The sequence below is a fragment of the Eleutherodactylus coqui genome, chromosome 7 (assembly GCF_035609145.1).
Source record: "Eleutherodactylus coqui strain aEleCoq1 chromosome 7, aEleCoq1.hap1, whole genome shotgun sequence".
NCBI classification, from domain to species: Eukaryota; Metazoa; Chordata; class Amphibia; order Anura; family Eleutherodactylidae; genus Eleutherodactylus; species Eleutherodactylus coqui.
In genome coordinates, this window is record NC_089843.1 from 199,723,789 (window position 1) to 199,737,978 (window position 14,190).

At 46.8% G+C, this 14,190-nt stretch overlaps 1 pseudogene; it reads right to left on the minus strand.

Moving 5' to 3' along the window:
* Window positions 1–6,010: 6,010 nt before the first annotated feature.
* LOC136574084 (U2 spliceosomal RNA) lies at window positions 6,011–6,185 on the minus strand (annotated as a pseudogene).
* Window positions 6,186–14,190: the final 8,005 nt, after the last annotated feature.

The window sequence follows — 14,190 nt, forward strand, 5'->3', positions numbered from 1 at the left end:
CCTTTCTTGTATAGTAGAGACACCTCACCCTTCCGCCATGACCCTGGGAGGCTCTTGGAATTAAAAACTTCTGTAAAAAGAGAATAAAAATCCTCTTTTAAAATTCCATAAAACGTGACATAAAACTCGATGGGTATACCGTCCGGACCAGGCACCTTGCCTGGTTTAAAACTACGTATGGTGTCTAAAATCTCCTGCTCCGAAATATTACGTAATAAAAGGCTCTGGGAGGCAGGGTCTAAAACATCCGTGATCTCCTTTAATGAGTCTTCCATAAAATTTATATCCACACTTTTAGTGTTAAAAAGATCCGCATAAAAACCATGTACCTTTCCTAAAAGACCCTGTACATCTGTGACTCCATCCAGTTCATTTAAAACACATTTTTTATCGGTGATTTTCTTAAAAAAATACCTGGAGCAGGTCTCATTTTTTTCAAGGTGCTTGACTCTAGAGCGAAATATAATTTCCTTACCTCTCTGCTCCAGGCATTTGGCGATATCCTTTTTTACGTCTAAAATCTCTCTAGTCACATCTATGCCGTGCTCTCTCATCTTGTACAGGGTCTGCAGACGGGTGTTTAAATTAGAATAAAAGGCCCGTTTCTCTTTGGCTTTAGAGATCCCAACCCTGATAAAATAGTCCTTAATCTTAGTTTTCATCTTTTCCCACCACTGGCTGGTGGGAATGTTGGGATCTCTTACCCGTCTGCACTCTTTAAAAAAGGTAATAAAATCCGATAAAACCTGCGGATCTTGTAGAAGGGACACGTTCATCTTCCAGGCATTCTTACTGGTTCTCCTTCTTTCGCCAAGGTTCGCTTTAAAAAATAAAACCTTGTGGTCAGAGAAAGTGTTATTAAAAACGTCAGATCTAAAAGGTTGTACCTGGTGAGAGCAGAAGATAAAATCGATCCTGGAGCTGCAGGTGGTGTTGCTCCAGGTCACGCCGGCCTCTTCTGGTAAAAGCGGGTTGCATGTTTTAAAAACATCCGTAAGCAGGTGATCTGATATGATGTTCTTCAGCATGTTTGCGGTTTTGTCATAGTTCCTGCTTACGGAGTTAGAGAACCGGCGTTCCCCCCTTAAAACACAATTAAAATCACCAGCTAAAATAAGGGGATAAGAAGTGTTAATAAAAAGGGGTAAAATCTCCAACATTTCTGCTCTCACCTTCTTTTCTGGAGAACCATAAAAATTTAAAAACTGACATTTAATACCGTTGATAAAAGCTCTGACCAATAAAATTCTGCCTGGTAAAATTTCATAAAAATTTTCAATAAAAACGTTCCCTTTAAAAAGAATGGCGACCCCTGCTGATCTGGACTCGTTAGATCCAGACCAGACTGATGGACCATGTACCCAATCCTTCTCATACTTTTTATATTGGGATTTGTGCGGGATGCCGCATTCCTGCAGGAAGAACACGGAAGCAGCAAAAATGGTAAGGTAGTTGAACAGGGCAGCCCGTCTCACTTTGCTCTCGAGGCTTCTTACGTTGAAAGTGAGACAGGAAAGATCCGCCATCATTGAGTGGGTAGAAGGACGGTATCGTATATGCCCACGGTGCTCAACTTAAAAACCACACTCTCCGGCAATACCAGAGACCCCGCTGGAGCTCTCATACCCCCCCGCATCCGAATCCACTGTGAACAGGGATGATGCTGGAGAGGAACTGCCATCACTCAGCTGGCCCCCCAGGACACCCGAGGCAGGGATGTCTGATAGGTCCCATATGGACGACATAGGAAGTGTGCCCACCCCAGGGGTCGGCAAGTCGGCTTCGTGGTGCTCGGTTTTCCCCTCTGCAGGGGTGGGTACTTCGCTCTTGGCCACTGCCTCGGAGGTTGCCCCCGCGTCCCCCGCCTGGCGGGCAGGGGCACTGGTGGCTGGCACCTTAGGGGGACCGTCCGGTTTCGCTGCGTCTGCAGGTACTTCCTTAGGTCCCCCCCGTACCACCTCCGAGTACAAGGTGGCCTTCGAGCTTTTCCGCCTTTTCATGGCTGCCGTGCTTCCCCCGGGGTCTTCTGCCTCGGGTACCCTCGCAGCCGGCGTCTCCCGCGGGCTGGGACCGGCTTCATTTGGACTCTCCTCTGTCCCAGGGACCTGGGGGTGGGAGTCCATCGGCCTATCCGCAGCCCTCCTCTTGCTACGCCGCTGCTCTTTTGCTGTACCTTCCTCATTTTGGGGGGGTCTGCTGGTGGTATCCATGTCCTCCGGTTCCTCTCCTTGGGGGGGCGCGGTTTGGTCTGCTGGCTTCCTTGGCTGCCCTCGCTGCTCCGTATTTCGTGCCCTATGACGACATTCAAGAGAAAGATGACCAACTCTGCCGCATGTATCACATTTTTTCGCCATAGGACACTGGTTGGTCTCATGCTCTGAGCCACCACAATTCCTGCAGGTGACGCCGCAACTGTCTTTCTCATGTCCATATTTTCTACAGTTGCGGCAGTATGCTGGCATTCCCGCAAAATAGAGGTCGCCACTCACGTTACCCAGTTTAAAACGAGCAGGCGGTAGTTTCAGACCCCCTGGGCACCCAGGGTCTTTAATACACGTGACCTGAAATCTCCATTTAGATGTCCAAATACCAAGCTCATTCATAATCTTTCCCATACACTTGACTGATTTGAAGTATCCACTTAGGAAGGCTTCTACTTCCTTCAAGTCAGCGTAGGGAGAATACATTTTAATCACCACAAGCTTGGTCACATCTAGGACGTGCTCAACCAGCTGGACACCCTCAAGCCGTGCATCTTGTTTTGTAGAAATCGCATTAATCAAATCACTGAAAATACCTTTCTGGGTAAAGGTAACGTCATAAGTCCTACGCTTGGGGTAGTCCTGTATCGCCAGTATCTCTCGTTTCTGTATGTTGAATACTCCCATGAGCACGTCCTCCACCACATAACGCAGGCCACGTGTACCCGCCGCTTCCTCAGTAAAAACCACTCGTATTGTGTTTGCAATCCGGGCGTATGCCGGTATGGAGTCTGGGTCCGTGCCCGTGACTCCTTTGGGTTTTCTAACGCTTTACAACACCGCTGTTGTAATTTTGTCCTCACTTGGTACAAGACCAAGCGGGCAAGGGGGATCGCGACTCGTTATCTCTAGGACTAGGCCCTCTCCCCAATAGCAGCAGGCGGGTTTAGCCCACCGAAGTGGGCGATCCCGCCAGGCCGAGGAGAGGGGTACCTGAGATACCCTCTGGCTAAGCTCTCCTGCACAAGTGCACTTGAACTTAGCCAAAAGGCCGAGAAGCGATAACCCGAAATGGGTTTCACCTGTAGCCCGGTCCGCCCAACTCCACTTCCAAGGCTTGAGGCAACACGCTCAGCCAGCACTCTGGGCGCACCCACAATGCACCCAGGCAGCTGGGAGAGCCTGTAAAACTTTCCATAGCCCCGCCCCACGCCTTCTCAACCACGCCCAGCCTCACACCCTCAGTCCTTCCGCTTGCACCGTGCTCACGCATCCTAGGCTTGCAGAGCCTGCTGCTGCTGCAGGACTCGTCAGCTCCCTACAAAGGATGGTTAAGCCGGCGATGACACTAGAAGCAAGCACTAGTTTGTCTCTGAAGGTGCGTCGGTCGGTCGGTTGGAGGGATCTCTTCGGCCGGCCGCATTTCCAGTGGGGATGGATGGAAACTTTTTACCTAAAATAAGGGAAATTGGCTTCGGCCCCATAGGGCTTTATTGCCTTCCCCTGGGCCAGCATTAGTAGACCCTAGTAAGGAGAATATTAGAGCGGCATGGTCATCCGAAGAACTTAAAAACATACAGCAGGCCTTTTTTGCCCGCCATACATACATACATAACTACAGATTTTATATTTTTTTTTACATATATACATTATATATATATACACATTATATATATACACACATTATATATATATATATATATATATATATATATATATATATATATATATATATACACACACATTATATATATATACACACACACACACACATTATATATATATATACACATTATATATATACACACACACACACACACTCTTAAATCTATCTTTAATCTATATCTACAAAATCTGTAATTTAGAAATAATCCATATCTATATTCTACATAATTAATAAAGATAGATAGATAGACTCACATACATACATACATGCATACATACTGTATGCAATTGAGCCAGGTGTTTGGAAGGCTGACGATGTCACTCCTTTGTGATGTCATGAGCCAGGTGTATGGCAGGCTGATGTCCCTCCATTGTGATGTCATCAATTTAGAAGCATTAATACCGGGCTTGGCAGCCATTTCAGTCAGTCTCTGCTGCAGCTGGGAGACGGGAGATGGTCTTTATTTCCACCAAGAAGCTGCAGAACTACCGGTAACTGCATCATTTTTATTTTATTCAATATAGGTTTTATTGGTTTCATGGAGGGGGGGAAACTTTTGCCTTATCTCAAAGCAATGTAAAAATAACTTTGACAATGAAACTTAATAAATCAATTTCGAGTTGAACTATATCATGTTTGTCTGTGATATTTTATAAGGTCTACAAACAGGGGAATGAGGGGAGGGTAAGGGGGGGAGTGGTAAGGGAGGGTAGGTATCTATGACACGGGAGAAAGAGAAAATAAAACAAAAAGGGGGGGGGGGGCTCCGGGATTGTTGTTTCTCTTTACGATTGTGGTTTAAACGTGTTACTCACATGTCCCTGTCTGTAACCACTTGGTAAATAGGGGTGAGCTCCGGGCATCTATCCATATCGCCCAGGTGTGATACAATTTATCATAGCCTGACGGCTCATCTAGAAGCCTCATTCTCTCCATACGCTCTATTTCGTGGATCATTGTTATTTTTAGTGGAGTGCATTTTTTATGCAGCACACAAGGGGGAGACAGCGGCCTACCAAAATCTAGTTGGCTGCTGCTGTGGCTTTCTTTTTTTAAAAAAAAGGTGGGTTCCGTTCTTCCATGGTGAGGAATAGGCAGGGAGGTTCCGTTTTTGCCAGCTGGGGAATGCTTATAGGCAAGGCCTTATCCCTGGTGGTGCATGTAACGTCAGACCACGTTTTAGACATGCAGCAGCAGCATTCAGTTAGTGGCTGACAAACGAGCTCCATGCAAGTTTACATTAAACAGACACATTTCTTTCTTTACTGTATTGACTGCGGTCTGTAATCGAGCGGTTGAACTGTTTCTGTGTCCATGCATTGAATAAAGCAATACATCCTTGTAAAGTAGACGTCCGTTCGTTGGAGTTCTTTGCTCCCCGAGTGTTGCTCCATCTCTAAACGTTGGCCTGGATCTTCATGGACGAATACTGCCCATCCCACGTGGAGCGTATATCTCAGCCCGCGTGGAGTGCTGCAGTCCAATGAGGTATTCCGTGCTACATAGCAAGCCTTGGGCCTGTGTGATTGGGGGTCCGCTGCTGTCTGTCCACTCTGAAGCGCGCATCCGGGGCCGGCCGCTTTTCGACTACCAGCGACTGCAGGTCACACACACAGGCTGGTTGGAATGGCCTAGCATTATCCTGATCCAGAGGTGTAACTTGAAGCTGCGGGGCCCCAGTACAAAGTCTGGAACTGGGCCCCCAAACTATAAAGCTTCATTGATAGCATTGGTTTACAATGTGGGGAAGAGAGACTTTATGGGCCCCCTGCACATACACCCATGACCCGAATACGTGGAGCATACAGACGCAGGCTGCCAGGATACGCTGTGCCTGCCCGATGTTTCCAACTTGGCTATTAGCGCAGCGGTAGGTACGAACTATAGAGTGCGGCTGCCATATGAACTGGTGTGTGTGTGTGTGTGTGTGTGTGTGTGTGTGTGTGTGTGTTGTTTTGCTTCCAGTTGTACCTGTGCTGTGCACACTCTGGCAGACGCAGCTGCTCAGTGGATACAATGTTGCGAGCAGACGGGCTGAGTGTCAATCAAAGTGCTTGGGTGGTAGCAGCAGCCGCCGCCACAGCTGCGCTGCACCTCTTGCTCGTCGGTGTTGTTTTTCTGCTTTTGGAAACTGTTGTAGGAAAGGGGGTGCACCGGTCCTGGAGGTACTGCAATACCAGGTCAATGCGTGGAGTGGACAGAGCAAGCTCTTTTTCCAGCTCCCTGTTCTAAAAATCCATTTAATATATGGTCCCCAGATAGGGGACGTATCAGATATTAAACTGATAAGAACAGATTTTTTTAAGTTGACAAGCCCTCCATATGGGGGGCGTTTTTATTTGTCCAACACATATTTACATAGACGTTTTTGTCAATTGTTAAAAACAGTACATTAAAACATATTAAACAACACATTAAAACATACCATTTAAAACATTCGTCTACATAAAATACATGTTAAAAATACAGAACAAGTTAATATCACATAAAAGGGCCCTTGGTGGCATCATATTATGGAGCTCCATTCTGATAAAAGCCATTTTCTCGCTAAAACTGGGAAATTTTTCTTATCCACTAAAAAGTATTGGTGCATCTCATTAAGAGTAATGGCTAAAATGTCCTTCACAGTTAAAATTTCATGTTTAAAAACTAAAATGTTTCTGGATTTCCATAGAGCTGCTTTGACCGAATTGACCATCTTCCATGCCATAATTTTCTGAGTCCGTGTGGGGCATTCCAAGCATCCATACAGGACGGCATCCAATGTTAGTCTCTTAAGTCCTGTTATTTTAATCAGTAGCGGCAATATCTTAGTCCATATTCTCTTTGTTATGTAGCAGGTCCACATCAGGTGGGTCGTCGTCTCTTCTCCTGCACATCCTGGTCTTGGGCATGCAGCAGTGTTGGTCAAACCTCTACGATGCTGGAATGCCCGGCATGGAAGACAGTCATGGACGCAGCTCCAGGCCAGATCTTTCTGTGAATTAAAAATATAATAATTAACCATTGTCCAAGTTTCCTTGCTTTGTCTTTCGTTAAAATTACTTACTTGAACATAAAAACCACTTTTCTTAATATCCTTTAAAATGACTTTACTATTCATTAAAACTTGTGGGCTTTTGCCAGTAAAATCATATAAAATCGCTATTTTCTCTAAAATCTTGTATTCTCCGGGTAGATTAAAAGAGTAAGGGGAATTTAAAACCGTCTTGAACCAATTGTTCCTCCTCATAAAATAGCCTGTGTTATACCGGATAAAATAGGACCAATAGTGGTTTTTAAAAAGAGCACCAATACACAAACTAAAATACTTCGTATATAAAAAGGCTTTAAAATCAGGGAAATCTTTTCCTCCCATCTCCTTCGGCTTCATCACGATTTCCCTGCTTAGTTTCTCCATCTTGGAGCTCCATAAAAATGTGAAGCATGCTTTTACAATTTTATTAAAAACTCTGCCAGGAGGGGGAAACACTAAGCTCAGATACAATAAAATAGGTAAAATCACAGTTTTGGTGATTAAAACCTTCCCCTCCATGGTCAGCTGCCGCATGCTCCACATACAGATTTTCTTATTGATTTTTTGTGCCACCAAGTCCCAGCTGTTAAGACCTCTGTTATCCTCGTTGAAGGAGACTCCTAAAATCTGCACCGAGTCGGACACAGGAATGGGGACATCTGGCAAGGGCAGGTCCCCGATGTTTAAAACACTACTTTTGTTAAAATTGACTTTAAAACCCGAGGCGCAGCAATAAAACTCAATTTGTCTAATAGCCTTCTGGATCGACAGGGTGTCCCTTCCGAGGATTGCCACATCGTCCATGTACCCCACTACTTTGGCCTCGATCCCCCCGCCGCCGGGCAGGGGGATCCCACGGATCTGCTTGTCCCGCCATATGGTGCATAAAAGAGGCTCTAGTGCGCATATAAAAAGTAGTGGGGACAAGGGACACCCCTGCTTCACCCCGGAGTTTAAAAGCACTTCCTGTGTCCTAAAACCGTTGACTAAAATTCTACTCGTGCAGTTGTTGTAAAACGCTTTTAAAGACAATAAAAAACCTTCCGGTATACCCATTCTCTCTAAAACCTTAAAAAGATAAAAATGTGACACGCGGTCAAAGGCTTTTTCAAAGTCGATAGTTAAAATTGCCATTTTTCCGCTTCTTGATTTTGTGTCACTAATACAATCTTTGATCAGGTTAAGATTCTCCCATATTGCCCTCCCGGGCACTCCACAGACCTGGTTGGGGTGTACAATTTTGCTTATTACGGTCTTGAGGCGGTTTGCACATATTTTTGCCATTATCTTGTAGTCGCTGTTGAGAAGGGTGATCGGTCTCCAGTTCTTGATGTCCGTCTTGTCTCCTTTCTTGTATAAAAGAGACACGTCACCCTTCTTCCAGGACCCCGGGAGGGCTTTAGACATAAAAACCTCAGTAAAAAGGGAGAAGAGGTCATCCTTAAAAATACCAAAAAAGGTGACATAAAACTCTATGGGTATACCATCGGGCCCAGGCACCTTACCTGGTTTAAAACTTTTAATAGTGTCTAAAATCTCCTGTTCTGTGATGTCCCTTAGTAAAATCTGACGAGAACCAGGATCTAAAACGTCGGTAATCTCCTTCAACGAGTCATTCATAAAATCACTGTCAACAGGTTTAGTATTAAAAAGATCCGCATAAAAACCATACACTTTCTTTAAAATACCCTGTATGTCCTTGGTGCCATCGAGATCATCGAGGACTGTCCGCTTGTCTCTTATCTTCTTGAAGAAGTACCTGGAGCAGGTCTCGTTCTCCTCCAGGTGTTGCACTTTCGATCGGAATATAATTTCTTTTCCCCTCTGCTCCAGGCACCGGGCGATCTCCTTCTTCACCTCGATGATCTCGTGGTCCACCTCTATATCATGTTCACGGAACTTATACAGGGTCCGCAGGCGAGTATTCAGATTAGAATAAAATGTACGTTTTGCTTTAGCTTTAGCGATCCCAACCTTAATAAAAAATGTTTTTATTTGCAGTTTCATCTTCTCCCACCACTGGCTGGTGGGAGTGTTGGGATCTTTTACTCGCCTGCAGTCTTTATAAAAAGTGATAAAATCAGATAAAACCTGCGGATCTTCTAAAAGGGACACGTTAAACTTCCAGGCATTCTTACCGGATTTTCTCTTTAAAACTGAATCAACTTTAAAATATAAAAGCTTATGATCCGAGAAAACATTGGTAAAAAGGTCACATCTAAAAGGCAGTACTTGATAAGAGCAGAACATAAAATCGATCCTGGAGCTGCACAGTCTGTTGCTCCAGGTAACGCCGGCTTCCTCTGATGCGTTGGGGTTGCATTTTTTGTAAGCATCAGTGAGCTTGGCGTCTGAGATGATGTTTTTTAGCAAGGCTGAGGTTTTGTCATAATTTCTGCTCACTGAGCTTGAAAGCCAGCGTTCCCCCTTTAAAATACAATTAAAATCTCCCGCTAAAATCAGAGGATCTGAATCGTTTAAAAAAAGGGGTAAAATCTCTAACATTTCTGCTCGGGTGTTTTTATCTGTTGCACCATAAAAATTTAAAAACTGCCACTTTACTCCGTTAATAAAAGCTTTGACCAATAAAATTCTGCCTGGTAAAATTTCGTTAATAACGTCAATTAAAACGTTTCCTTTAAAAAGAATGGCGACCCCCGCCGATCTGGTCTCGTTAGAGCCGGACCAGACCGACGGTCCATGTGCCCAGTCCTCTTGGTATTTTTTGTACTGGGCTCTATGCGGGATCCCGCACTCCTGCAGGAAAAAGACGGAGGCAGCGAAAATCGTCAGGTAGTTGAAGAGGGCGACCCTCCTCACGTGGCTCTCGATGCTTCTGACGTTGAACGTGAGTCCCGATAGAGCAGCCATGGGGGACTAGGAAATGTGTGGGTCTCTGCTCAGAAGTCCCCGGGCAAGCCAAAGACCTCGCTGACACTCTCACACCCCCCCGCATCCGAGTCCATCGTGAATGTCGATGCTGGAGAGGAACCTACCTCGCTTAGTGGACCCCCTACGGTGCCCGAGAGAGGGATTTGCGTAAAGTCCCATACTGATTCTATTCCTGCTGGGAACTCCAAGGGGGCTAGCAGGCCAGCTCCCATGCTCATATCTGACCCCTCCGCCGGGGTGGGTACTCGGCTCTCACATGTCTCTGTGCTCTCGGAGGTGGCACCCCGCGCCCCCTCCTGGCAGGGAGGGGGAGGGGCCTTCTGCGATGACTCCGCAGGGGGTACTTTCCCCGGGTCCTCCGACTTCGTCGGGATCTCCGGGGTTCCCCCCTGCACCACCTCCGAATAGAGCCTGCCTCCTGAGCCTTTCCGCCTTTTTTGTGTTGCTGCCGCCGTGCCCCCTGGGTCCTCCACCTCAGGCACCGCTTGAGCGGGCATCTTGGGAGGGCCTGGACCGGCTTCCCCGGCTCTACCACCTCCACCGGTTTCCCGGGAGGGAGAGCCTGTCCGCCGGTCACTCACCCTCCTCTTTATGCTCCGCTGTTCCTTACCGGTCTGGGGGGGTCCACTGGAGACCTCCATCTCCTCAGGTTCCTCTCCCTGGGGGGGTGCATTCCGGTCATCTGGCTGCCCTGGCTGCTCCTTCGGTCCGGGTCGCCCTTGCTGCTCCGTCTTCTGTGCTCTGTGGGGGCAAAACGTGTAGAGGTGACCAACACTGCCGCAGAAATAACAACCTTTGCCTTTTTTGCACTCGCTTGTCTCGTGATCAGTGCCCCCACATTTCTTACAAGTACTCGCACAGTTTTCTTTTTGGTGACCGTATGTTGAACAAACCCTGCAGAAGTCGGGCATTCCCGCAAAGTACAGGTCGCCATTCACTTTGCCCAATTTAAAACGCGCGGGCGGTAAGATCACTCCCCCCGGCCAACTGGGGTCACTTATACACGTGGCCTGGAAACGCCACTTCGAGGTCCAAATGCCAAACTCGTTCATAATTTTTCCCATACATCTGACGGATTTAAAATATCGTGATAGGAAAGCCTCAACCTCTTTCACGTCAATGTAAGGAGAATACATCTTAATCACCACGAGTTTAGTTATGTCGAGGACGTGCTCGACCAGCAAGACCCCCTCAAGCTTCGGATCTTTCTTCTCTGGGATGGCCGCCACCAGATCTCGAAATATGCCAGTTTCAGTTAGGGTAACGTCATAGATCCGTCTCTTGGGGTAGTCTTGGATCGCTAGAATCTCTCTCTTTTGCACATTAAATACTCCTTGTAGCACGTCCTCAACCACATACCTCAGGCCACGTGTATCCGCACTATTCGTAAAAGAGACACGTACTGTGTTCTTAATCCGCGCATATGCCGGTATTTCTTGTGGGCTTTCGCCCATGTTTGTAGAAGGGAAGTCACAAAACCGCTTTGTGACTCAACAAAAGTAGCGCCCTCCTCTGGCCCGGAGACCAGAAGAGGCAGGGGGATCGCAACCCGTTTACCCTGGGACTAATCCCTCTCCCCGATAGCAGCAGGCGGGTGAAGCCCACTGGAGTGGGCGATCCCGCCAGGCAGAGGAGAGGGGTACCCGAGTTACCTTCTGACTAAGACCGCCTGTACCAAGTACACTTGATCTTAGCCAAAAGGCCGAGAAGCGATAACCCGAAATGGGTTTCACCTGTAGCCCGGCCCGCCCAACTCCACTTCCAAGGCTTGAGGCAACACGCTCAGCCAGCACTCTGGGCGCACCCACAATGCACCCAGGCAGCTGGGAGAGCCTGTAAAACTTTCCATAGCCCCGCCCCACGCCTTCTCAACCACGCCCAGCCTCACACCCTCAGTCCTTCCTCTTGCACCGTGCTCACGCATCCTAGGCTTGCAGAGCCTGCTGCTGCTGCAGGACTCGTCAGCTCCCTACAAAGGATGGTTAAGCCGGCGATGACACTAGAAGCAAGCACTAGTTTGTCTCTGAAGGTGCGTCGGTCGGTCGGTTGGAGGGATCTCTTCGGCCGGCCGCATTTCCAGTGGGGACGGATGGAAACTTTTTACCTAAAATAAGGGAAATTGGCTTCGGCCCCATAGGGCTTTATTGCCTTCCCCTGGGCCAGCATTAGTAGACCCTAGTAAGGAGAATATTAGAGCGGCATGGTCATCCGAAGAACTTAAAAACATACAGCAGGCCTTTTTTGCCCGCCATACATACATACATAACTACAGATTTTATATTTTTTTTTACATATATACATTATATATATATATACACATTATATATATACACACATTATATATATATATATATATATATACACACACATTATATATATATACACACACACACACACACACACATTATATATATATATACACATTATATATATACACACACACACACACACTCTTAAATCTATCTTTAATCTATATCTACAAAATCTGTAATTTAGAAATAATCCATATCTATATTCTACATAATTAATAAAGATAGATAGATAGACTCACATACATACATACATGCATACATACTGTATGCAATTGAGCCAGGTGTTTGGAAGGCTGACGATGTCACTCCTTTGTGATGTCATGAGCCAGGTGTATGGCAGGCTGATGTCCCTCCATTGTGATGTCATCAATTTAGAAGCATTAATACCGGGCTTGGCAGCCATTTTAGTCAGTCTCTGCTGCAGCTGGGAGACGGGAGATGGTCTTTATTTCCACCAAGAAGCTGCAGAACTACCGGTAACTGCATCATTTTTATTTTATTCAATATAGGTTTTATTGGTTTCATGGAGGGGGGGGAAACTTTTGCCTTATCTCAAAGCAATGTAAAAATAACTTTGACAATGAAACTTAATAAATCAATTTCGAGTTGAACTATATCATGTTTGTCTGTGATATTTTATAAGGTCTACAAACAGGGGAATGAGGGGAGGGTAAGGGGGGGGGAGTGGTAAGGGAGGGTAGGTATCTATGACACGGGAGAAAGAGAAAATAAAACAAAAAGGGGGGGGGGGGGGCGGGCTCCGGGATTGTTGTTTCTCTTTACAATTGTGGTTTAAACGTGTTACTCACATGTCCCTGTCTGTAGCCACTTGGTAAATAGGGGTGAGCTCCGGGCATCTATCCATATCGCCCAGGTGTGATACAATTTATCATAGCCTGACGGCTCATCTGGAAGCCTCATTCTCTCCATACGCTCTATTTCGTGGATCATTGTTATTTTTAGTGGAGTGCATTTTTTATGCAGCACACAAGGGGGAGACAGCGGCCTACCAAAATCGAGTTGGCTGCTGCTGTGGCTTTCTTTTTTTAAAAAAAAGGTAGGTTCCGTTCTTCCATGGTGAGGAATAGGCAGGGAGGTTCCGTTTTTGCCAGCTGGGGAATGCTTATAGGCAAGGCCTTATCCCTGGTGGTGCATGTAACGTCAGACCACGTTTCAGCATTCAGTCAGTCAGTGGCTGACAAACGAGCTCCATGCAAGTTTACATTAAACAGACACATTTCTTTCTTTACTGTATTGACTGCGGTCTGTAATCGAGCGGTTGAACTGTTTCTGTGTCCATGCATTGAATAAAGCAATACATCCTTGTAAAGTAGACGTCCGTTCGTTGGAGTTCTTTGCTCCCCGAGTGTTGCTCCATCTCTAAACGTTGGCCTGGATCTTCATGGACGAATACTGCCCATCCCACGTGGAGCGTGTATCTCAGCCCGCGTGGAGTGCTGCATCCAATGAGGTATTCCGTGCTACATAGCAAGCCTTGGGCCTGTGTGATTGGGGGTCCGCTGCTGTCTGTCCACTCTGAAGCGCGCATCCGGGGCCGGCCGCTTTTCGACTACCAGCGACTGCAGGTCACACACACAGGCTGGTTGGAATGGCCTAGCATTATCCTGATCCAGAGGTGTAACTTGAAGCTGCGGGGCCCCAGTACAAAGTCTGGAACTGGGCCCCCAAACTATAAAGCTTCATTGATAGCATTGGTTTACAATGTGGGGAAGAGAGACTTTATGGGCCCCCTGCACATACACCCATGACCCGAATACGTGGAGCATACAGACGCAGGCTGCCAGGATACGCTGTGCCTGCCCGATGTTTCCAACTTGGCTTTTAGCGCAGCGGTAGGTACGAACTATAGAGTGCGGCTGCCATATGAACTGGTGTGTGTGTGTGTGTTGTTTTGCTTCCAGTTGTACCTGTGCTGTGCACACTCTGGCAGACGCAGCTGCTCAGTGGATACAATGTTGCGAGCAGACGGGCTGAGTGTCAATCAAAGTGCTTGGGTGGTGGTAGCAGCAGCCGCCGCCACAGCTGCGCTGCACCTCTTGCTCGTCGGTGTTCTTTTTCTGCTTTTGGAAACTGTTGTAGGAA